This window comes from Leopardus geoffroyi, chromosome B3 (assembly GCF_018350155.1).
Source record: "Leopardus geoffroyi isolate Oge1 chromosome B3, O.geoffroyi_Oge1_pat1.0, whole genome shotgun sequence".
Taxonomy (NCBI): domain Eukaryota; kingdom Metazoa; phylum Chordata; class Mammalia; order Carnivora; family Felidae; genus Leopardus; species Leopardus geoffroyi.
This window is the reverse complement of record NC_059337.1, coordinates 143,644,423-143,670,348: the sequence shown is the minus strand read 5'-3', so window position 1 is coordinate 143,670,348 and position 25,926 is coordinate 143,644,423. Positions and strand designations below refer to the sequence as shown.

General features: G+C 46.9%; 1 long non-coding RNA gene across 1 annotated transcript in view; it reads left to right on the top strand.

The window, feature by feature from the left end:
* Positions 1-6,326: 6,326 nt before the first annotated feature.
* The window catches only part of LOC123584330, a 72,732-nt gene continuing 53,132 nt past the window's right edge, over positions 6,327-25,926 (top strand). Inside the window, exon 1 of the long non-coding RNA XR_006705350.1 lies at positions 6,327-7,041. This is a non-coding gene — a long non-coding RNA (uncharacterized LOC123584330). The remainder of the gene's footprint in view (positions 7,042-25,926) is intronic.

The window sequence follows — 25,926 nt, the reverse complement described above, 5'->3', positions numbered from 1 at the left end:
GGACACGCCGATGGGGTGATCTCTGTCCCTGATACCTCGCCAGATTGCCGCAGATGAGTTCAAGTTCTGCGCACTTGGCTGGGCCTCCACAAAAGAGAAAGGCCGAGGGACAGCTTTCCAACGTTTCCCACGCGGGGATGTTGGAAGGTTTTGCTTCACACCTTCAGGATCTCTGTGTTAGTATTGTCTTTAGCTTCTGCACTCAGTAAACGTTTACTGAGCGTCCAGTAGGCCCGAAGAGCTGACCCAGGCACTGAGGTAAATGAGGGGCTGACGGGCAGGGCTTCTGCCCCCTCAGGGGTTTACTGTCGGGCCGGGGAAGACTTTTAGCAATAGCAGCGTGCAACCCAGGCGTCTTTTTAATGCCTGCTGCTGTGTTTGCTGCTTGGAAAGGAAAGGAGCCTTCGGCCAACGTCTCCCGGAACTCTGACATGTGCCAGGCACCCTGTGAGGTGCTGGGGAGTGAGGGAGGGGGTCCCCATCTCCAGCGAGTTCAGGGCCTGGTAGGGAAAGATGGCAAGGCCGTATGAGTGTTGTCGCCGGTAGGAGTCTTGAGGGGGGGACGCCTGCCGGGGGCGGTCAGTGCTGTGCACGGGGGGACGCCAGGAGGAGGGAAGGCTCGCCAACAGCTGGTCTCTCCGGGGGGGACAGTAAACCCTCACTGGGGTTGGGGAGCGGGTGTGATGGCAGTGGAGAGGGGCGGTGGGGAGGTAGGGGGGCATGCGGCCGGGCCGGTTCTCCACCCCTCCCCTCCGTTGGCCTGTCCTCGCTGAGTTACCTGCTCCCGCACGACGAGGATTCGGAAGGTTGAAGGTGTCCCGTCGAAGATGTTCTACTAAATTTAATTCCTATTTTATATGCAATGTTCCGCAACATGAGGTATAATTTGACATCTCTTAAAGAACAGTCTGATTTCCCAAATGTAGCCTGGGTGGCTGCTTCGGTGTCACATTAGCTTCCTGTTGAATAAAGATTTCGAGCGTGGAGTGCCAAGAAGCGGTAGGGACACGGGTCCCTTTTCCAGGACACCAGTGACCCGAGCCGCAGATCGGCAGTGCAGCTTGAATCTCCCCAAAGGCGAGCAGTCAGACAGCTAAGCTTGGGAGCCCCTTCCCTGGCCGGTTGCAAGGGCAGACCTCCCCTCCCGCTGCTCCCGCGTCTGGTCGGGGCCGGAGGGCTGGCCTGGCCTGCTGGTGCTCTTACGTTGGATTCCATTTCCGTGATTCGGAGGGAGGGGCGGGCGTGTGGACACGGCTGTTCCCTGGAGTCAGCGGGCCAGCTGTCCCCGAGGGGGATCAAGTGACTGCAGCCCCTGAAGCCGGTTTTCGGAAAGTTTCCGTATCCCCCCCCCCCCCCCCCCACCTCTCGCTGGAGCTGTGGGTGCCCTCGGTGGCCGAGCAGCTGGTCAGGAGGCCGTGACCTCTGGCGGGCCTCGCGCTTGGGCCCCAGGAGATGCCTGCCTATACGGTGACATGGATTCCTGGGCTCAGCCAAATACATTTTCCTCTTTCTGTCTGTCTGTCTGTCTTTCTGTCTGTCCTTTTTTTTTTTTTTTTTAATAGAGCAATGAGTTAGAAACGAGCTGTTCGATTCAACTGTTTTTTTTTTTTTTTTTTGCCTTCTCTTAAATTATTATTTTTTTAAAATGTGATAGAAAAAATTTTTTTTCTTCTGGGCAAATTCTTAGGATTTAATTGCACTTAAAATTACGGAGCCTGTCAGAGCAAATTGCAGCTAGCATAGTTTTACCCGAGGAAACCAGTCCTGTGATTGTCACCACCGCCAGGCTTCTGAGAGAAAAGTTGTGGGAAGGACGATTTAAAGTCTGCACGGTGAACCACACCTCAAATCAGTATTCAGCACCCAGCTCGTCGCGCTGAAAGGCAGGCCCAGGTTAGCAGCCATGCTGTTGGAGGAACCAGGCTGGGATTTTTAAGGGAATCCAGAATTCCCCTCCTGGAAGAAGAAGGAGAGATGTCTACCCCACTGGTTTTTAAGTTAAAGCGGTGTGAGTTAATCTGTAATTTCCCACCCCCCCCCCCCAAAAAAAGAGCAGTCAGATGGCTTATTAAAAATAGGAGAGCAGAAACAGTATTACCAGCTTCATGTAAAGTTGGATCTGCTCTTGGCTCAGTGGGCTCCTGCTGATTCCCGGGGAGCAAATGGAATCGCTGCGCATCACATGTGAGCACAGGCTTTTCTTTGACCTTGAGATAAGGGACCACCCTCGGGGTCTGCAAAGCTCACGTGTCCTCTCCCTCCCCCGAAACACTTCCTTCTTTCCTCCATTTTTTTTAAACATGGCGTTTTAAGATTTGATTGATTGATTGATTTTAAATTTTATTTTAATTCCAGTGTTGTTAACCTTCAGTGTTATATTAGGTCTTCCTTCCTCCGCTTTCGATGAGTGAGCGTCTAGTGCTGAACGGATTTAATCTGGTGAAAGGCAGAACTTTCTGGAAGATACAAATTCACCTGACTTCGATCAGATAAAAGATAAGGTGAGACCGGACTTTGGTCTCTGGGGACAAGAGAGGACATAGTTTATGTTTTTCCTTCCTTCCTTCCTTCCTTCCTTCCTTCCTTCCTTCCTTCCTTCCTCAGCACTCACACTGACCAATAATAAATCTCAACCAAATGATTATGTTTTGATTAAGTAATTAATTTTGTTTCAGAGAGAGAGAATCCCAAGCAGGCTCCAGGCTCAGCACAGAGCTCGATGAGGGGCTCGATCCCACGACCCTGGGATCGTGACCTAAACCCAGATCAAGCATCGGACGCTCAACGGACTGAGCCGCCCACCTCAGTCAAGCAACCGTTGAATCTATAAAGGATGGGATGTTGTCTCTCTGTCATTTAGAATCATTTTTAAGTGGACTGCATTGCGTCCATCAATCATTGATATAGAATTCATCCGTATTTTTTATGTAGGTCCCTATAGATCAGCATGGGTGAGGAAGAGCGCCCACCTTATGTGAAAAGTGCGGACTCGTTTCTGCCCTCTGCCATCGTGGAGAAGGTTTGTTGAGCAACGGACCGCTTCCCTAAGGAGCAGGGTGCTCGCCAAGAACCTACGAAGAGCATGGGTGTGGAGGCTGACCGCCTCGAGTCCAGCCCCGGGATTCAGCTTAGAGCTGGGATGCGCAGGTCACTGGGCGCCCGCACCTGCGTTCCCTCATCTGCAGTGGCCGTGGGCGTCAGCGTCCTCATCCGAGCTGTTGTAGGGACGAACCCGCGGACCCAGGTAAGGTCCTTCGCGCGGCGCCTGACACGTCGCAGAGGGTGTGATGTTGTGATCAGTCATTACGGAGAAGACGGGATTTTACAAAAACAAAATTAGAAGCGCTGAGGACTCTGGATACTTGTCTTGAAAGTGATGTGTACTTTGCCCTACTGCCATATTAAGAATATTAGCCTGGGGGCGCCTGGGGGGCTCAGTCGGTTGAGTGTCTGACTTGGGCTCAGGTCGTGATCTCGCGGTGCGTGGGTTTGAGCCCACGTCGGGCTCTGTGCTGACAGCTCGGAGCCTGGAGCCTGCTTCGGATTCTGCGTCTCCCTCTCTCTCTACCCCTCCTCTGCACATGCTCTGTCTCTCTCTCTCTCTCTCTTTAAAGTGAATAAAATTTAAAAAAAAATTAGAAAAAATCTTTTAAGAATATTAGCCTGTTATCCGTTCATGTGATTACGTACAACCTCAATATGTGAGTCCTGATGACGTTTAAACATCTGTTGCCCGTGAACGCCGTGGGATCACTAGTACGTGTGTGCTCGGAGTGCATATTCCTCAGGCGTTCTGCAGGCTGTTGGGTGGCAACAGTAGGGCTGGTATCAGCCTCGTGTCCCTACAGCTAATGTGAGCCGTGACACGCCCACATACACCGCCAGGGAAGTAGGAAGGCCGTGTGCGCGAATGGGCCTCTCCGTTGGGTCCCTGCTGCGGCCACTGTGTACTCCGCAGCGGAAAATGGGGACCTCAGACCTTGTTCTCCTCTGGCGCCATTGGGGATGTGGGAGGAAGGCTTCCTTCCTCTTCTTCCTGGCAGAAAGGGGCATCCAGGGCCCCCGAGCTGGCCAGTCCCGCTGGCGCACCTGGCAGGCGGAGTGCCGGGGTCAGGCTGGTCCCTTGCACCGGAAGGCACGAGCAAGTTGAGGGAAAGGACCAGAGACGACCTCGTCCAGGGGCCTCGGGCACGCCTCAGAAGCTTCTAAAGGCTCCCGTTCCTTCTGTCGTGTGAAGGCTAGCTAATGTCACCAAGATGAGCTGCAGGGACCTGCCCTCCCTCTTCACAGGCAGGGCGGGTGACAGACGTCACTTGGTGTCATAAGAGCACGTCCCAGCTGAGAAAGAGGCAATTGCTTTCTGGAGCGGTTTTCTTTTATAAATGCCTCCAGCTTTTACAAAATGCAGCAGGACCTCCGATGTCAGTCGGTGATCATGTGAGCGGGCGTGTTTTGTCCAGTCCTGCCTTTCACAGATCTGTGTTTCTGGATGTGTGGTTTTTCACAAACAGCTTCTCCTACCGTGCAGCTCTGTTCAGAGAAAGGGAAAGCCAGGTTGCACCCTGAATCGTTGCCCCACATAAAGGCCCTTCCTACTTATGTTAAATAACGGCAAGAGAGAAAAAAAAGACAGAGGATTCCCTACCCAATTCAGTCTGGAAGACTGAGCTAGATCATATAGTGAATGTGGTGGGTCTTTATTTGTTGAGCTTCGAATAGGCTCAGTATTAAAATATCTTGGGGCTCCTGGGTGGCTCAGTCGGTTAGGCGTCCGACTTCAGCTCAGGTCATGATCTCTCAGTCTGTGAGTTCGAGTCCCGCATCGGGCTCTGTGCTGACAGCTCGGAGCCTGGAGCCTGCTTCGGATTCTGTGTCTCCCTCTCTCTCTGCCCCTCCCCTGCTCATGCTCTGTCTCTGTCTCAAAAATAAATAAATACATTAGAAGAATAAAAAAAGAATAAAAAACTAAAATCTCTTATCCCTACTATTTTAGAAAGTGCACACAATATACTCCTATAGTATGCCATTGATTTACTTTCAGGGTGTAAAATTAGGTTCAAATCTGTCCGCTAAAAACCTTTCTGATGACCTACTTAAGGTGACCTCGTGAAAAATAGTGACGATTCAGCCCACAGAGGTAAACCGGCTTGCGTAAAATACTGTTAATGATCAGCTGTTTGATCTTGTCCTGGTATCCTTGAACGCTGGTTCGCTGTCTGATTTCATTCAACCTATAAAACTGGTTTGTGGTGGGTACACATGTGAGTCTTGTTTATGAAAAGACAGCATTTTCGGTTGGGGCTCCGAGTAGGGATTGTGGAATAATACATCGTTACAGAATGCATTTTTAAAACGGCTTATAGATTTTTTTTTTTTTTTCTCCTGGAGAGAACCTCGTGCTGGCATCTTGCACGGGGCTGTGAGCGTCCTCGATTCCTTCGTCTCGAAGCCGAAGGGACTGAAGCGATAATATCTTCGTTACCTGCTGACTCTCCCCGACGCCGCTCGGAAGGCTTCCCCTGCCGACTCCCTGGTTCCCACTATCAGTCTGGAGAGTTGGGTGCCCTTCTCATGTCCATCTTATCGGTGAGGGGACCTCTGCCCCGTGAGGCCAGATACCTCATCCGAGGTCCAGGGGGGACCCCATCAGAGTTCAGGAATGTGTGTGCTCAGTGATGGTATGGCACTGCTTCTCAGGACTGAAGAGTCTGGGAGTCCTTCATCTCCAAGGACAGCCTGCAGTGTTGCAGACTATGCAATAATAAACACGAATGGGGGTAGATTAGGACTATTGGGCTGATTTCACAATGGCAGGTGTTTTGAACTTCTGCTTGAAATACTTGTCCGTAGCAGGCGGCCTGTTCCTGCGGTGGGATTTAGGAACACTTGCCCAGTTTGGACACCGTCCCTGCGTGATGATCAGAGGGCGTTTCCGAATTGAATTCGTCCTGTGGAAATTTAAGAAAGAGCTAATGTTATAATTATAGTACGGACTCTATGTACAATGCAAACTGTTAGATTAATAGTGAAGAGGGGAGAGCTAAAAATACAGTTTTATTTTACTTTATGAAATTAAAATTTTAAATGTTTATTCATTTTTGAGAGAGAGAGAGAGAGAGAGAGAGAGAGAGGCAGAGAGAGAGGGAGACACAGAATCCGAAGCAGGCTGAGCTGTCAGCACAGAGCCCGATGCGGGGCTTGAACCCACAAACCGCAAGATCATGATCTGAACCAAAGTCAGACGCTTAACCGACAGAGCCACCCGGGTGCCCCTGGATCATATGGTATTTCTGTTTTTAATTTTTTGAGAAAGCTCCGTCCTGTTTTCTGCAGTGGCTGTGATCTTTGACCAAGGAGGCAGGAATATCCAGTGGGAAAAAGACAGTCTCTTCAATAAATTATCCTGGGAAAACTGAACAGCCACATGCGAAAGAATGAAACCAGACCACTTTCTTACACCGTACACAAAATTCACTCTAAGTGGATTAAAGACCTAAATGTGAGGCCTGAAACTGTAAAACGTATAGAAGAGAGCCCAGGCAGTAATCTGACATGGACCATAGCAACACTTTTCTAGATATGTCTCCTAAAAACATGATTTTAATTAAAAAAATCATCCTGTGTATCAAGCGTCTCTCCCGAGCCGGCGCCTTCTCTCAGGAGCTCCCGGGCTGGTCTGGCAGGAGAGAGACCCACAGGCGGAGAGGACAAAAGCATCCTGGATGGACACGAAGAGGATTGCCAATGTAAAAGGGATAGCACGGAGGTATAAAAAGCAAATGTTTTCCAAGTACAGTCTCCGATCCTCAAGGATGCCAGTAGTTTCAAAAGTAACTGTTAAACATCAACTAGGGGAATACTAGTGCAGGGGAGTGGCGCTTAATGAAACGTTGATTGGCGACTGCATTCTTTCGAAACCGGAATGGCTCCCAAGGGCTTCATTGCACAACCCGGGACCCAGGCAGACCAACAGACCGTTCAGTGACTAGCAGGGTACTGCGTTTCCGACATCTGTGTATCTCAGCACGTTTGATTTATTGGGTAAGTGAGTCACGGATGATCAAATGTCCTTGAAGGGACCCCACCCCCCATTCCTCTGCACTGGAGGATCCCAGGAGCTTGTGAGGGTGGAGGGCGAAGGCTCAGTGATGTTTAGAGTCTGGGTCGGTCTCATTAGGGGACCAAATGTGTCTGTGCTTGTTTCGAAGCAGAAGAAACACACTTTTAGAGGAAGGAGAGAAACCCAGCTGTAATCCTGCCCACTGGAGCCCATGGCATAACTTCCAGATGGTGATATTCAGATTCTTTTGATATTCCTCCAGCTAGGAATATGAAATACGTACGAGAAAAAAAAAAAAAAAAAAAAAAAAAAAAAAAAAAACAACACCCAAACTTATGCCCTGGAAAACACGATAAGCGCGTCCTAACTCCTGACAATCTCTGGCCTGTATTTAATGAGATGGTCACCTTCTGCTGTGAGCATGGTGAAGTCAACTGTGGGTGATATTAAGGTATAACCCTCCTGCGGTCACTCGTGGATCTATGATTTCATCTGCGGGCTGGCTCAGCATTCCTATGCCCCGAAGAAGTTCTGGGGGGTTGTAGATGCTCGGAAATACTGATGACCCAGTGTCCTAATGGTTGCCAGGGGCAAACGTAAAGTGGAAGGCATCCGATGAAGTGCCTTTGGGGCAATAATTTAAAATACACCATTGAGCACTTCACGGTGGCGTTTGATGGTGCAATCTTCTCGAACCTTTGCCTGGTTCTCAAGCAACTGAAGAAGAATAAGGGAGCCCCGGGGAGGAATAAACAAGAGGGAGACAGAATGGTGGAGAAATCCAGTAGCGGTGGAGAACGCGGGGGGTGGGGAGCCTGAAAACAAATTGGAAAGTGGGCTCGCTGGCGAGCACAAGCAGCATCCGTATTTCAGGAGTAATTGTCGAGAGTTAATTTTGAGAGGGAAGGAGGATTTTCCTTCACTTTTTTACACAAGACGGCTCTCCATCATGGACTGTTGTAGCAACGAAAGAATCTGTTTGGCGCTTGGCTGAAAACTCAAAGGCAAAAAAAAAAAAAAAAAAAAAAAAAAGCAAAGTCCCCTTAAGGATGTCAGCCCCAGACTACAGGAGTCCGTTGGAAACATCTTAGTTTTAAGAAGGTGGCAGAATTACATAATTATTCACAACTCATAAGAAATTAAAATACCTCTTCCAAATATGAAGTTGTAAGATAACACAAACCACAAATTCTAGACTTGCGGACTGTGTGCATCTTTAACTCTCCCACACAGAAACCCACAGCAAAATGTCTGGGCTGAGAACACATGACTGCGTGTCCCTTATGTCCCTTGGAACCTCGCGCAGGAGGAGGTCTCTGGGAGCGGCTCCTTCCAGCCCCGACTTGGAGGAGTCGGATCCGCCGCGATGCTGCGGAGAAGCAGGTGGCCCCCACGAGGTGCCGGGGACCACAGACGCACCTTCTCTCCCCCTCACAGCAAAGCTGCGCGAGGTGAGGAATGACCGAGAAGGTTCTGGAACAAAGGGGCAGCCAGATGGGAGGAACATGGGGAATATGGAGAAACGGTCCAATGGGCCCAGGCGGCGTGGGATTCCGGGCCGGAGACCCTGCACGTTCCTCCCGTTTGTGAATATCTTTGGAAAATCACAGCATTTCATTCAACCAGACTTATTTTGAAAGCAAGTGAGTGTTACCTGTTAAAAATCCAAGGGAGTTGTTTTGGTCTAAACAGTAAGCATCTCTCAGTCCCGTTTTAAGGGCCTAACCTGCTCCCCACCCCGCACAAGGCCCTGGGGGTTCTCAAGCAGAGCGGGTGGCTTCCTGCCCACAGGGTATTCATCACGAGTAGGGCAGCTGAGCGCGAGAACCTGGTCGGTACGGGGCACAGTGCCAAGGAGGAGAGGAAATGCAGGTGGGGTGGGTGCCCTGGAGCAGGAGGTGGTGAACCCCAGAGCAGGAGTGGGCGTGAGCCCAGGGCTTGAGGAAGCATCCTGAGAAGGGATGGGTGCATTCGGCAGGGGGGTGATCGAGGGTGCAAGGCTGCGGAGGTTGGGGGGGACCTCATGACCTGGGGGCTTTGTGTGCCGCGTGGAGCTGGCGCTGGCCGTGGGGAGGGGCGAGGACCCAGGATGCCTCCTAGGCTCCCCTCTGGGAGCCCCAGGCGCCTGGCAGCTCAGGGTGGGTCCCGCCTACTGGGGAGGGAGGGATGGGCACTTGGGAGCAAGTGAGGGCGGGAGCGGAGTCTGTGGAATTCTCTCCATCGGGAGGACCTGGGAGCCACTGCCGAAGCCGTTGGTTGGAAACACAAACTTACTGCCTTGGGCAGAGTGAGTCGGGGTGCAGGGGGTAGGTTCTCCAGGGCAGAGCTGTGACTTACGCATCTCGGGGTCCACTGTAGTGCACACAGTCGGCGCCCAGTCAATATATTTTAACTGGAAATACTTGCCCCTGTTTCTAGAGACCATCATAGGCAATGCTCTTTCCGCGAACTTCTCTTACTCAATTTTTATAAAAGCACATCATCTTGACAGAGGAAACAGGCTTAGGAACATGACACAGGATGTGCCCCAGGTCTGTCCGGTTTGTGCCTTCTCCATTTTCCTAGCTGTTCTTTCCCGAGTCACCCCCCCCACCCCCACCCAAAGAGTAGTGTCTTTGAACCGCACGTTAGCTGCCTAGACGCTAAATTCAAGGAATGATTTCTGCCGCATTCCACCGCGTACCTACCATCTACCAAAGCACATGGACAGTGTGTGGCTGTTGCCCTTTGGGAACTCATGGTCTAGTTTCTTGGCTTAAGGTGGTGGAAATGGGACGTGATTGACTTCTCGGAAGAAGTGAGACCCACAGAAGGGTTGGGGGCCGAGCAGCCTCAGTGGTCCTCTGTTTGGAAACCCTGTGGCAGGACCCCCACTGCCAGGAGCCCAGGAGAGCCGTCTCTGGTAGCGCGCCCCCTCCCCCCCACCCCCCATGCAGAGTTCGCTAGCCTCGCCCGGAACTGACAGCGAAGGGGTTAAAATAACAAATAAATGACTTTATTTAGACTTGAGCATTTCTGGCAGTTTTTCTGGATTTTTTTTTCCCCACAGTATTTGATGTGACAGCTTTTGTTTGCTTGCGCTTGTCTCTTTCGAATTTCTCATATCAGCGGTAAAAGCTATTTCTTTTTCCTGTAACATCTTGAGCTTGGTATCCAATGAAGGGAGAAATTGCTCTTACATTACTTGAAATTATAATATTATACCTAATTTTGGGGGGAGAAAAATTAGAGTAATTTAGATCTCCAGGCACTGAGGATTTTGCAGACAGGTCATTTGCAGCACTGTTGCTGATTATTCATCCATAAAAGTGTTTTTACCGCGGGGGAGGCTCCATCATTTCTGGTGTTCTTTAGAAACGCTGATTTTCGAGGCCCATCCAGGCAGGAGAAGGACGGTCATCATCCATTTCGAGCCAATGGTCTGGCTTTGATGGGGCTCGGGCCGGGGAGCCGCCGGGTCTATCAGCGGGATAATTTGTTTGAGTGGCTAATGAGAAATCTTAAGTGACATGTCTCGGGGGGGGGGGGGCGGCGGGGAGAGGATGAAGTGCAGAGGGGCCGGTCCCCGGATCTGCGTGGCTGCCAGCCGGTGTCTCCTGAACTTTTCTGTGTATATGGCGGAAAGCACAGCCTCCCCCTGCAAAGAAGGACACGGAGGAGCCACATGCCAGTGGGATTCTGTAATGTGGGCTGCGGTGTAAACAGTGGTACAGTTGAACTGGGGGCTGTTCGCGAAAAACCCGTAAGTAATTAAGCGCTCCCTCCAACAAGGTAAGAGCCGAGGCTGAAGGATATTAGTACAAAAAAAAAAAAAAAAAAGAAATAAAGAAAGAAAGAAAGAAAAGAGTGAAACCTTTGTTGGTGGTTGTACGCTCCCTTTTTTCTTTCTAAATGTAAATAAATAAGGAATTCTGGCGAGACCAAAAACCTCTCGGATCCCGTTACTGACCTAAGGAGAAGAAAACAAAGGATGCAACCATTGTTGGCTGCGTGTTTTAAATTGCCGAGGTCAGAACAAAACTTAGATTACCCAGCCTCAGCAGGCCCCACGCCATGCTTCAGGGATAGAGGATACTTCTTGGGGAAGGGGAGGAAGATTCCACGGTGCACTCAGTTTGGGGAACCCCGCGCGGCATTTCCCCTCCTCCCGAGTCCCAGCGCACCTCAGCGAGTTAACAGAATGCCGCGTTTCTTTGCATGACCCAGCGACCTGTGGTCCCGGGTGACCAGCGACCTGGCTAGCGCCTGCTCTGCCGACCACCTTCCCTGTCCTCGGAGCTCGCCCCACGGCACTCCCTCTGTGTCGCTGTCACCTCCGGCCTGCTGTGCTGTGTGTGGCCAGGTCTAGAGACGGACTCCACGCTCCTCCGGTCTCACCTGTGCGTTTGCAAAGCGCCCGGTGCAAGGAGCGGGATCCCCTCGCTGTTGAGACCTCGACCCGCGGTGGGCCCCTGAGGGACCTGGGCTCGCTCCGGACCTGCCGATGGTGAGGAAGGTTAGAAGTAAGAGCTTGCGGAGCGGGGAGCGGGGGCAGTGGAAGTGAGAGACGCAGAGCCTCCCACCTCGAGTTCTCCCGCTGCTTGCATCCCGCTTCAGCGGACACGGCAGATACCTTCGCTGGAGTCTTTGTCTACACTCGCAAGTCTACACTACACTTTGTCTACACTACACTTGGCGCTCGCAAGAATGAGAACATACAGAAGACATTTTGTTGTGCAGTTAGGAAGAGAAATAATCTGGCGGACTGAGGCCCAAGTTAAGTCAACTGGCGAGGCTGGGTGGGTAACTTCAGGTTTTCCTAAAGGGCTCCGGGCAGAGCGCAGGGCTTAGAAAAGAAGCCTTGGCAACTTGGGTCTTCTAGGTGCAATCGGAATGGGTGACAGGAGATTGCTGTCACCCTGTGAGGAGACGCAGGGTCGTCACCAAGGGGGACGCAGCGAGACGGCGTGGTGACCGTGGCTCGGCATCTCGGGAAGAGCGTGGGCTTTGTGAGCCGGCGGTCCTGGATCCAAGTACCGGCAGCTTTGTTTCCTACTCATGTGATCTTGAACCAGCGGCCCCGAGTCTTTATTTTTAAATATCTAAAAATACTTACCTTCAATTTTATTAACTGCCTATGAATGAAAGACATATGCGATATAAATTTTTAACGTTGATAACACCCGTGCCCTAAGTAGCTTGCATAGATACTTTATGTATCTATTTGAACAAAATATATGAGGTTGTTAACACAAGTGATCTGGGGGGGTGGCCTCCTGGTTGCGGGTCAATGTTGGGGAGGGCCTGTGGCCAGCCTCGCCTGCGACGTTCGTGCCTTGGTGTAGCCCCCGCTCACAGTGAGCAGACCTAACCCAGGTAACCAGGAGAATAGCACTTTCAAGGCGAGTTCATACGAGACGTTGCAGCTTCCACCATGCTGTCTGCTTTTGCTGAGAGAAAAGCCAGCCGCCATGTTGTGAGGACACTAAAGCAGCTTTCTAGAAAGGCCCGTGCGGTGAGGGACACAGGACCGGCCGGGACCCTCCTGCCAACCATGTGGGCTCTCAGAGCTCCCAGCCCCAGTCAAGCCTTCTGATGATGGCCGCCCCGCCCAACTGCAACCTGACGAGAGACCCTCCACTGAGCTGAGGGCTCCCCAACTTCTGACCTCCCAAAGCTCCGAGATGGTGAATGTGCATGGTTGCTTTCGGCCGCTAGGGTCTGAGTTATCCTGTAACGTAGCGACGGGTGACTGAGACAAGTCAGGGGGGTGAGGAGGCAGACGAGAGGGGAAGGCTGTGTGGAAGCGCCGTGACGTGCGTGATGTGAGTTCATTCACATACACTTTTACATAAGTGCATATAAACGAACTAGAAAAACATGTAGTCACAGACTTGTAGGAATGTCTGTGTTACAGAGTCAATTGCCAAGTGACAAATATAAATTATGGAATAATGTGTGTAGAATGATTCTATTTTGGTATAAAGCAAGCAAGAAATCCACCCTCGTGTGTTTGTAGAAGTAAGGGGAAGGGGGTGGTGGGTTTCTTCAGGGCGTAGAAAGTGAGGGGCATGGAGGAGGTGACCACATCTGCTTTTGTGGGATCTTTTTGCCTTGTTTCACTTGTTAGCATAAGCTTACATTATTTTTGTAATTTAGTATACGTAAATTAAAAGAAAAATTAAAAGGGGGCACTTGGATGGCTTAGACATTCCTCCCCTTCCCCAAATGAGAGTCCGACTCTTGATTTTGGCTCAGGTCATGATCTCAGGGTTCATGGGATCGAGCCCCATCTTGGGCTCTGCGCTGACAGTGCAGAGCCTGCTTGGGATTCTCTCTCTCTCCCTCTCTCTCTGCCCCTCCCTGCTCGTGCTCTGTCTCTCTCAAAAACAAATAAACATCTTAAAAGAAATAAAAAATTTAAAAGAAGAGAGTGATTGAAAATGAAAAGCAGTAAGAAATAAGGACACCTGCTTGGCATAGAGAGGCATTCATGAAAGGTCCTCGTCTGTGCCGTGGGCCTGTCTGCTGGTCAACGTCGGTGATCTCGTGAAGCCTACAGACCTAGGTCACACTAATGAACTAACATACACAGGCTTGCAGAGGAAACCTGTTCTATGGAAATAGTTACAATATATTAAAAGGCAAACTTGTGATATAGTAATACATGTGCTTCTTTTTAATTAATTTTTTAAATGTTTATTTTTGAAAGAGGGAGAGAAAGAGAGAGAGCATGAATGGGGGAGGGGTGGAGAGAGAGAGGGAGACGCAGAATCCGAAGCAGGCTCCAGGCTCTGAACCGTCAGCACAGGGCCGGATGCGGGGCTCCAACTTACAGACTGCAAGATCGTGACCTGAGCCGAAGTCGGACGCTCAACCGACTGAGTCACCCAGGCGCCCTGTAATATGTGTGCTTCTTATTTTAAGTAAGATCTAGTGGTGAATGTAGCAACTAGCATCATTTCAAAGCAGTGATGAGCGTAAGTGGTGTTTTAAGATCCCCGCAATGATGTGAATGTGGTTAAGAGCACATTTGTGATTTCTGTGGATGACAGGGTCCCAGGAACTGTTAATACTATGGAGATTTGCTGCCTCCGTTCGTAGCGGAGGGGAGCGTACTAATGTCTGAAAGAGAGTAGAGAACATAAAGATCTAATTATTTTCCCATGCAAGTTCACAGACTCCTTTGCAGTGAACTGTAGTTACAAATAAGTCAGAGTCCAGGCTGCATCATTTTGGGAACATGACTTGAAAATACGGGACATGACGTCTTTGTGGGTAATGGGGTCACGGAAAGGCAAGCCCAGAGGCACTCAGGTATGTCGACAGGGCAGGACCCAGATGGGGGTGCAGCGGGGTGCCAGTGGGGTAGCCGGCCGGGCAGAGCAGGACAAAGGACAGCGGCCACCGTATGCACCCTCCTGGCGTGGTGCGTCCGTGGGGCCCGGCACACAGCTCTCATGCTGCCCTTCTGTGCTGTTTTTCTTTCTTCTTCCTTCTTTTTGAAAGAAGCTTTGAAAAGCAGCACAGCTGGAAAAAAGCACACCGGCCTTATTGTTTCATGTTTGATAGGACCCCAGTCTCCTATTTCCGCCCTGATCCAGGAGCCTGGACTTGGGAGGGATTACGCACTGGCCCAGCTAATAACCAAGGAGTTCCTTTCCCCATTGTTTTCTTTTTCTCTCTTTCTCTCTTTCTTTCTTTCTTTCTTTCTTTCTTTCTTTCTTTCTTTCTCTTTCTTTCTTTCTTTTCTTTCTTTCTTTCTTTCTTTCTTTCTTTCTTTCTTTCTTTCTTTCTTTCTCTCTGCCTCCCTCCCTCCCTGTCTCTCTCTTTTGTCTGTCTTTCTTTCTTTCTTTCTTTCTTTCTTTCTTTCTTTCTTTCTTTCCTTTTTTTTTTTTTTAACATGTGTCCGTCTTCTTCAGGAACCCACAGAGAGAAAGAGTGCTCTCCAGGTTACGGCTTGGGTGGCCTGACATCCTGTAGTAACCCTACCAAATGCTCTTTGCTGCTTTACATTTTTATGATTTTTAATTTTTCTGCTTTCATTCTTGATTCCCATTTTATTCTTGGTAGCTTTTTGGGGGCAGTTGTTTTATGGAGGTAATACTTTGAGCTAATTTCTGGTCATTGCTGGCTTTTGTGAATTTCTTATTTAACTCTTTCTAAAATTATAGGGTTTGTTTAGGAGCTTAGGGACTTGGGTCAACACACCAACAAGGGCCCCTTTGGATTGATACCCCTCCCTCCTAGGGCCCCCTTGACGGGGCCTCACCATCTGGGGAGGTAAATCATGTAACTTGCCAGCAAGCTTAACAAATTGGAAAGATCCAGAGACCCAGAGCCAAAGGTCAAGGCCTTTCCAGACTGTTAGTTGGATATTCTCATAACCAGCCAATCGCTTAATCATTCATAAAATATTTATGGAGTACTTCTTATGTGTGACTCACTTTGCTAAGAGTTGCAGGCAGTGTTCTTCAAACTGCGTGTCACACACATTAGTGGATTAGTAAAATTAACTTAGGGAGTCGTGACCGACATTTAAAAAATGAAATGGAAAACAATAGGCTCCGTAGTAGTCGGGGTAAATATTGTATCGTGAAACGTACGTCTGAGATCTACACACATCCACACGCGTGTGTGGGTATACCAGATTACCACGTATAGCATATTAATTTCATATTTTGGGTCACTGCCAAAAAACTGGGAAGCCCTAGCTAGGGATGTTCAGCAGACCTTAAAGATTAGAGTTATCCAGTCGTTGAAGTTGTGGCTCAGTGCAATAATCTGTTTTTCGTGGCTACATGAAAAGCCAAGAGCACAGGGCAGCCGTGTGATTCTACAGAACGCCTGGGGGAGCACCTGCCCTAGGTGAGCATGAGCCCAACCTCGGAGGTGGTCTTCCCTGGAGGCAAGGGGAGGAGTCTCTTGAATTCGGGGGTTGGCCTACCTTTGGACGGCCTCTGGGGAGAGGCATCACCGCTCGGGGGTGTGGCTCCTGCATGGTGGACAGAGGAGGCCCTGGAGGGAAGGGGGCATCCAGGAGTACCCCACACTCACAGCTGGGGGGGTGGACACACCGAGGCGGTAGGTGAATCTGGGTGGGTCACCAGCAGGGTCTGCTGCGTGGAGCTCAGACTTCGTAACGGAGGTCCGAGCTCCCTCGGAGGTTGGATGAGGCCTCATCGATCCCGGAATGAATTCCAATGGAAGATCCAAGGATTTGGAGTATGTTATCCGGGCGGGGGCTGCTCCCTACTTCTGCTTACATAGTTACATGCTGCCGGCATTTCAGCTTTCCATAGGCCGTATGTGACATAGCACCACACACACGGCACCTTTTATGTGTCATCTGACACGGAGGCATGTCTGTTGTCCGTTGTCTGATAGGATTCCAGGCTTCTTTCTTGGAATAGGTTGTGTCCTCGTTAAGCCAAACAGGGCTGTCACTTGGTGCCTCCCGGTGGCGTTGAGGAGGGCCGTCCCGGACCTCTGGTTGGTTAGCACACATTCTTGGCCAGCAGGTGTTGTCAGAACATCGAGGTCACTGTGGCTCGTGAACCTGCCTTTGTTAAATATTTGCGGGCTCCGTGCGTTTGAAGCCGTCTTGCCTCCCCAGGGCCTACGGGGAGGTGGTGGCATTCCAGGGAAGATTTCTGCTAGAAAGGGAATGTGGACAGAAATGGCTTTTGACGTTCGGAGTGGTTGCAGAGGGGCTCTCCTGAATGAAAACACCCAGATTCTCTGCGCGCCCGGCCTCTCCCCCCGAGACCCTGTGCCCTCTGAGCATACACGTCCACTAGTTTTCACTAGGATTTGTACCCAGTCTTGCTGTGCGTAACGTAACCCGTGATTATACGGCAAGTGTATCAGAAAAAGCAAGGCCAGCCTAGGAAACTCTGGGTCCAGACAGTCTGTCCTTTTGGAGGATTTGGGAGTTCCGTGGTGCGGAGCCCAGCACACGCCGTCCCAGACGTTCTCGGGCCAGCCTGGTCGGTCCCATCCCTTGGGTCATGTTCCGTGTTCATTGACAAGACTCTTTGGTGCCCGGGGTGCCAGGGTCTTGCCGTCTCTAATGTGGGGACACTGTCAGTTGAATGTCAGGGTCAAGTCTGTGTAGTACCCAGGGCAGCGCCAGTGTGTCCTTTGTCTGATTAATCTGATTAATTTTTTAGCCATCCAATAACGAAGACCCCTTACGTGAACATTCACTACAGGGGCTCCTGGTGGCTCAGTCAGTTAAGCATCTGACTTTGGCTCAGTTCACGATCTCACGGCTTGTGAGTTCCAGCCCTGCATTGGTCTCTGCACTGACAGTGCTGAGCCTGCTTGGGATTCTCTCTCCCTCCGTCTCTGTCCCCTCCCCACTTATGCATGCACTCTCTCTCTCTCAAAATAATCAAACTTTTGAAAAAGGAAACCTCAAAAAGAAAAAGAAAAAGAAAATTCACCACAGGTTATCAGTGTTCTGGTTCCTCTCTTTCTAGAAAAACAAAGAGCAAGGAAAGGGTAATTACAAAATCCTCGTTTTACTTTACTTCTGCTGGATGGTATAAGGAGTGCCTAGGAAAGACCGCTAACCACTGCAGGCAACCACGGTCCTGTCGCTTAGCAGGCTGGAGAATAGACCTTCGCCATCTGTCTGCGCAGGGAAAACTCTTTTGAGTAAACAGAGGATTTTTCCTGATGAGTTCGCATGAGAAATGGAGAAAGGAAGGACACTCCTTGAGAGAGGTGACGGGTGAAAGGGAGAGAATCGTGTTTACAGCAGTGGTTCTCAATCCTGTCTGACCTGATGTCCCTTTTGGTAATACGTATTTGTGATGCTCTGTGATTAATCACAAAATATGGGTTCTGTGGGACTCCCTTCACTGCTCCTCTCATCAAGAAGCGGTGTCTGTGTCCCTACCTCCTTGAATCTGGGCTAGCTCTCTGATTAACGGGAACCAATAAAATGGAATAGAGGTGATGTGGAGTTTCAGAGCCGAGGTCTCAAAGGGCTTTGCGGCTTCTACCGTCTCCCTCTTGGAAACAAATCACCACGTGAGGAAGCCTGAACCCACCACCTGGAGAGGCCACATGAAGGAGAACCGAGCCACTGTGGCTGGGGGTCCTAGCCACCCGCCAGGCACGTGGCTCTCCGGGACTAGCCAGTCCAGGGATAACCAGCCGACTCACCCCAAGGGCAAAGTGCACTCAGCCGGCATGCGGTGGCTGAGCCTTGCCCACGTTGCCAGTTCACGGAGCCGGGAGCTAAGAAATGATGATTGCTTTAAGCCACCAAGTTTCGGGTAGTTTGTTACCCACCAACAGAAGATTGATACTGACCCTTCATTTTCTTTGAAAGTCATAGGTTACATAAGCGACCACACGTATAATGAAAGAGAAAAATGTAATACCTTAATAGCGACACAAAAGGAAAACATAGGGAAGTAAGTTATGATGAATCACATGCAAGTGCCAGAACACAAGGGCACAGAAGTCATAAGGAAGCAGCAGAGGTACCAGGGGTCGCACAAACCCGTCTGCTCCAGGCGCACCGCCGCGCAGGTAGGAGTCAGATACCGCGAGTGGCGTTGCCATCAGTGATGGGACTTTTGGAAATGGTCGGTTCTTGGCTGCGTCCAGGAACACACAAAAATAACATTTCACCTCTGTTGACAACAGCCATCAGATTCCTAGAGAATTAATTTTATATCAAAGCTGTATCCCCAAATCCCCTTTGTGTTTATACACAAAATGAAGTTACGTTCTAGACTCAGATAAGTATAAACACAATCAAAAGCTGAAAGAATTCATCGCCAATAGACCTGCACCATAAGAAAGGTCATAGGGGGGCGCCTGGGTGGCGCAGTCGGTTAAGTGTCCGACTTCAGCCAGGTCACGATCTCGCGGTCCGGGAGTTCGAGCCCCGCGTCAGGCTCTGGGCTGATGGCTCAGAGCCTGGAGCCTGTTTCCGATTCTGTGTCTCCCTCTCTCTCTGCCCCTCCCCCGTTCATGCTCTGTCTCTCTCTGTCCCCAAAATAAATAAACGTTGAAAAAAAAAAAATTAAAAAAAAAAAAAAAAAAAAAAAAAAAAAAAAAAGAAAGGTCATAGGAAGTCCTTCAGGCAGAAGGTCATTGACACCATCTAGAAATACGGATTACGTACAGGATTGAGTGGTACTGGATATGAGAACCACATGGGCAGATATTTAAGATATAAGATATATTTTTTAAATTATTTGGATCTCTTTGAAAGATAGTTGACTATTTTAAAAAATAAGAATGTAGCGTGAGGTTTATAACAAATGTAAGTGTAGAATGCATGACCACAAGAGCATAACGGTCAGTGGCAGTATACCATTTTAAGGCTCCTATCCTGAATGCAAAGTGATACAATATCTGTTGAAGGCAGACAGTGTGAAGTTAGAAATGTGTGCTATAAATCCGAAAGCCACCACTGAAATAGCAAAACAAAGACATATTGCTCATAAGCTAACAAAAAAAAAATAGAATTATGAAAAAAAGTATACAATCAATTCAAAAGAGAAAAAAGAAGAAAAAAGAACAGATGGAATGAATAGGAAACAAAGAATGAGTTTATAGATTTAAACCTACCCATACCAATAATCACATCAAATGTAAATATAAAATACCCCAATTAAAAGTTAGAGATTGTTAAGAGATAAAAAAAGCAATACTCAACTATATGCTGCCTACAAAAAATAAAGCAAAACAAAATGCACCTTAACTATGAAGACACAGAGAGATGGGAAAAGATTTACTGTGATAATAATAATCCAAAGAAAATTGGAGTGGTTGTGTTAATATCAGACAAAGAAGATACCAGACTAAAGTTTACTACCAGGGAGAAAGAAGGTCACTTTGTAATAATGTTGAAGTCAATTCAGCAAGAGGATATGTTAACAATTTATGCACCTAATAAAAGAACTTTAAGACAAATAAAGCAAAATAGGATAGACTCTGCAAGGAGAAATGAAAAAATCCACCATTATGCGCAGGGGTTTCAATACCCTCTCTTCGTAATCGACAAGACTTGAATGACTTGATCTGATTGACATTTGGGGAACATTCCATCCAGCAACATAATGCACGTTCAATTCTACCAAAGCAGATCAGGTCCTGAGCCATAAAACGAGGCTCAGTAAAGTAAAGAGGTTTCAGGTTATGTGAAGAGTATTCTCTGACCACGGTGGAATCAAATTAGAAATCAACAACCGAAGGATATCTGGACAATCCCCAAGCGTTTGGGAACTAAACAATACACCTGTAAATAACCCATGGGTCAAAGAAGAAATCAGAAGAGAGATTTGAAAGTGTTGTGAATAGAACTAAAACCAAAATACTACACATCAGAATTTGTGGGAGTGCCTTGATGGAGAACTCCAGGGACCGAGCTGCATGCAACTCCTATGTTAGAGGAGAAGATCGATCTCAAATCAATGACCTCAGTCTCTACTGTAAGAAGCATGAAAAGAAGGGCAGAGTAAACCCAAATTAAGTAGAAGAAAGGAAAAAGAAAAGAGCAGAGTAGAAATCCATTAAAAAAAAAAAAAGACGATAGAGAAAATCCCTGAAACCAAAAGCTTTAAAATAGGTCAATAATACTGATAAACCTCTATACACTGAGGCAGAAAGAGGGGAGCAACAAATAATGGGTATCAGAAACGAGCAAGGTGACATCACTATAGATCACACAGTTGTTTAAAATATAATGAGGAGATAATATAGAAACTTTATACCAATAAATTTGCACCTTGGTGACAAATACTTTGAAAGACACCAATGCTCACTCATTACAAATTAAATAGCCTAGGGACACCTGGGTGGCTCAGTCAGTTAAGCGGTTGACTCTTGGTTTCAGCTCAGGTCATGATCTCACGGTTGGTGCAATCGAGCCCCATGTCAGGCTCTATGCTGACAGCATGGAGCCTACTTGGTCTTCTCTTTCTCCCTCTCTCCCTGCCCCTCCCTGAGACGTGCATGTTTTCTCCGTCTCTCTCTCAAAATGAATAAATAAACATTAAAAAATTAAAAAAAATTAAATAGCCTAAATAACCCTTTATCCATTATAAAAATTAAGTTTCTGGTGAAATATCTTTTCCCAAAGAAAATGTTAGCTTAAATGACTTTGCTGGTCAATCCTAGCAGACATTTAAAGAGGAAATAATACCAATTCTGTACAAACATTAAAAAAAATTTTTTTAAACAATTTAAAATTTGTTTAAAAACAAGACAAAGACATTACAAAAAAGCGTTCTAGACCAACGTCCTTCATGACCATAGGTACAAAAATTCTAAACAAGATTTTAGCAAATTGTTCAAACAATGTATAAAAAGGACTATACATCATGACCATGTGTGGTTTATCTCGGGAGTGTGTAGTTATTTAATATTAGAAAATGAATCAATGCAATGCATTATATTAAACAGAAAGGGGAACCACGAGGTCATTCCAATAGAGGGCCTCTTCCTCTACCTTCAAAAAGCATTGAACAAAATCCAATATCCATTCCTAACAAATAGTATTGGCAAACCAGGAATTGAAAGGATTTTCACAATGTCCTACAGGGCATCTGCAAAACACCTTCAGCTAACATCAAAGGCTGCTATTCCTCTAAGACCAGGACAAGGATGTCCCTCACCACTTTTGTTCTTGTACTGGGAGTTCTAGCCAGGGCAATCAGGAAAGAAATAGAGATAAAAGGCAACTAGTTTGGAAAAGAAGAAGTAAAACTCACCTTATTCGCAAATGATGGGATTGTCTATAATAAAAATCTGACGGAATCTACAAAAATGTTGCCAGAACGGATAAGTTAGCTTAACAAAGTTGTAAGAGACAAAACCAATGAAGAAATAGTCATTGTATTTCTATATATTGATCCTGAAAAGAAACAACAGAGTGTCATCCATAGGCGAATGGGTAAACTGTCATATATCCATTCAATGGAATAAATAAGTAAGTCATAAATAAAAAGAAATTATTGGGGCGCCTGGGTGGCTCAGTCGGTTAAGCGTCCGACTTTGGCTCAGGTCACGATCTCACAGTTCGTGGATTCAAGACCCACGTCGGGCTCTGTGCTGACAGCTCGGAGCCTGGAGCCTGTTTCGGATTCTGTGTCTCCCTCTCTCTCTGACCCTCCCCTGCTCATGCTCTGTCTCTGTCTCAAAAATAAATAAAAACATTAAAAAAATTATTAACATGTGCTACAATATGGATAAGTTTCAGATTCATTATACTGAGTGAAAGAAGCCAGACAGGTAGAGTACATATAGCATGAGCTCATTTTCATGAAGCTCTAGAAAATAGAAACTAATCTGTAGTGACAGCAGCAGATTGGTAGTTGCTTAAGGAGGGTGAGGGCTGGGTGGAGAACAGAGGAACACAAGAGACTTTCAGGGATGGGTGGGGGTGAGGAATCACTGTATTATCTTGATCTTGGTGATGCCTTCAATGGTTTGTATACCTATAAACTTATCAACTTGTACACTTTATGCAGGTTTTGTATTTCCTTTTTATTTCAGTAGGGTTGCTAAAATTCAGATAGCATCTCCCAAACAAAATTGTTTGCAGAGTTTGCCAGCAAAATTGTTCCCCCTGATTTTTCACAGTGCCCCTAAAACTTTCACTGAGAACACTCGTTGAGAGTATAGAAATCATTGCTGATGGTTGACTTATTTGTTTCTCCTTTTAAAAAATTTATTTATTTAAGTCCAAGTTAACATACAGTGTAATAATAATTTCAAGATAAAATTTAGTGATTCATACTTCCATATAGCACCCAGTGCTCATCCCAACAAGTGCCCTCCTTAATGACCCATCACTCCTTTAGGTCTTCCCCCTCACCCAGCACCCTGCCAGCAACTGTCAGTTCATTCTCTTTATTTGAGAGTCTCTTATCGTTTGTCTCCTTCCCTGTTTTTATATTATTTTTGTTTCCCTTCCCTATGTTCATCTGTTTTATCTCTTAAAGTCTTCATATGAGTGAAGTCATATGATTTTTGTCTTTCTCTGACTGACTCATTTCACTTAACGTAATACCCTCCAGTTCCATCCACGTAGTTGCAATGGCAGGATTTCATTTTTTTTTGACTGCCGAGTAATACTCCCTTGTATATATAGACCACATCTTCTTTGTCCATTCATCCATCGATGGACATTTGGGCTCTTTCCATACTTTGGCTGTTGTTGATAGTGCTGCTGAAACATGGGGGTGCATGTGTCCCTTCGAAACAGCATTTTTGTATCCTTGGGATAAATACCTAGTAGTGTAATGGCTAGGTCATAGGGTAGTTCTTTTTTTAATTTTTTGAGGAACCTCCATACTATTTTCCAGAGTGGCTGCACCAGTTTACATTCCCACCAGCAGTGCAAAAGGGTTCCTCTCTCTCCACATCCTCACCAACATCTGTTGTTGCCCGACTCGTTCATTTTAGTCATTCTGACAGGTGTGAGGTGGTATCTTATTGTGGTTTCGATTTGTATTTCCCTGATGATGAGTGATATAGTGCCTTTTTTCATGTGTCTGTTAGCCCTCTGGATGTCTTCTTTGGAGAAGTGTCTATTCATGTCTTCTGCCCATTTCTTCACTGGGTTATTTGTTTTTCGGGTGTGGAGTTTGGTGAGTTCTTTATAGATTTTGGATACCAACCCTTTATCTGATGTGTCATTTGCAAATATCTTTTCTCATTCCGTTGGTTGCCTTTAGTTTTGCTGATTGTTTCCTTCACTGTGAAGAACTTTTTTACCTTGATGAGGTCCCAATAGTTCATTTTTGCTTGCCTCTGGAGACGTGTTGAGTAAGAAGTTGCTGCGGCCAAGATCGAAGAGGTTTTTGCCTGCTTTCTCCTCGAGGATTTTGATGGCTTCCTGTCTTGTGTTTAGGTCTTTCATCCATTTTGAGTTTATTTTTGTGTCTGGTGTAAGAAAGCGGTCCAGGTTCATTCTTCTGCATGTCGCTGTCCAGTTTTCCCAACACCATTTGCTAAGGAGACTGTCTTTATTCCATTGGATATTCTTTCCTGCTTTGTCAAAGATTAGTTGGCCGTATGTTTGTGGGTCCATTTCTGGGTTCTCTACTCCGTTCCATTGATCTGAGTGTCTGTTTTTGTGCCAGTACCATACTGTCTTGCTGATTACAGCTTTATAATACAGCCTGAGGTAAGGAACTGTGATGCCTCCAGCTTTGGTTTTCTTTTTCAGGATTGCTTTGGCTATTCGGGGTCTTTTCTGATTCCATACAAATTTTAGGATTGTTTGTTGTAGCTCTGTGAAGAATGCTGGTGTTACTTTGATAGGTATTTCTATTTGTCCTTTATCCTTAGTATATTTTCTGTATCCTAAGAAACATTTTCTCCCTAAAACTCCATGCTATTGGTTGAGTTTGTTCTCTATCTCGGGAGCAGTCAGATTATTGTTATCAAATAATATTGTTGTCATTACTCTTGGTTTATGCTTAAATGAAAGATGACATTTAAGGCTACGCCTTTGTTTTCCTCATGCTATTGCAAAACCAACCCATCATTAAAGGGGCTTAGCTTTGTTGCCCGTGAGTTTTTACCATCTCTGTAAATTCATTGACTTTTCTAGTCTGTTTTAGTGTGGCAGATAGTTATCAAGGACCTCTGTCTCAGCTCTGTGCTGCTTAGCACCATGAGCTCTTTAAGGCAGGAATAACAACTTACTTTTGTGCTTCCCATGTCTAGCTTTACAAATGCTGAATTAAATTGTTAGTTATTCTAGTATGTTATATAGGTACTGCATTGTTTGCTAATGACTTTGTGTATTCACTCTCTCTCTTTTTCTCTATTCTTGCCTCTAGCACAGACTTAACACAGAGGAAATGACTAATGCTTACAGATCAAATGATTTTGCGGGGAGCATAGATAATCCACTAACAGCCAGCAAGTAGCCTTAGAACTTTCTTCCATATGTCAGAACCCACTTATTAAATGTGAATGCCTTAATAATGTGCTTGGCTGGACAGAATCATTTCCTCTTGTAAAAAAAAGAAAATGAAAAAGGTAACGTCTACTAGGCCTGTATACACCAATGACTTCATTCCCCAAACATCTGTTGTTTTTATTGGCTGTGGTATGACATGTTTTAAATAAATGCAGGCTAATTAATTTACCTACAACAGCATCACACTAATAGGCACTCCTAGGTATGTGGCTTATGGGTCCTAAGCACTCCAGATTTACACAGTTGTTTTTATGATAGAATCTGAATCGCTAAGATTAGCTGGATTTTGATTTGTTTACCAAATTCAGAACTATTAGAATCAGAGAGAAGAACTGAGATCGTTTTAGGATATGTGAAAAGAATGGCTCTGCCTTGCCTGTGGTGCTCTTATGCAACTGTTATGCTCAAGAGATGATACATTCTAAAAACGGGAGATTTCAGAGAGCTTAGGTGAGTTTCTGAATGATCCATCCGTAGCCGGGTAGTAGGGAAGTGCAAGAATGTTCGAGATCATGTCCTGATCTCTCAGAGAATGATGCCTGGGAAGGCAGCGATGATCTTGGAGACCAGTGCTGGGCTGGAGAGCTCTTTAGCTTGATATGTTAGCTCCTCTATCAACAAAACAGGATTTCTCAACTCCCCATTGTACACAATTCATGCTTATTTCAGTAAAGTGAGAAAGTGCCAGCAAGTATAAAGAAATAGAAAAGATTCATTCTCGTTACTCGATGATTGCCATGTCTCTGCTCTTTTTAACAGGTGCACATTTATTTTTCCACTATTTTATTAAGAAAAATTTCAAATGTATAGCAAAAATTTTTGGTGAACCCTCATATACCCACACTAGATTTTTCCATTGACATTTTGCTATACTTTCTTTATCATCTATCCATTTATCCCTCTGTCCTTCCCTCCCATCCCT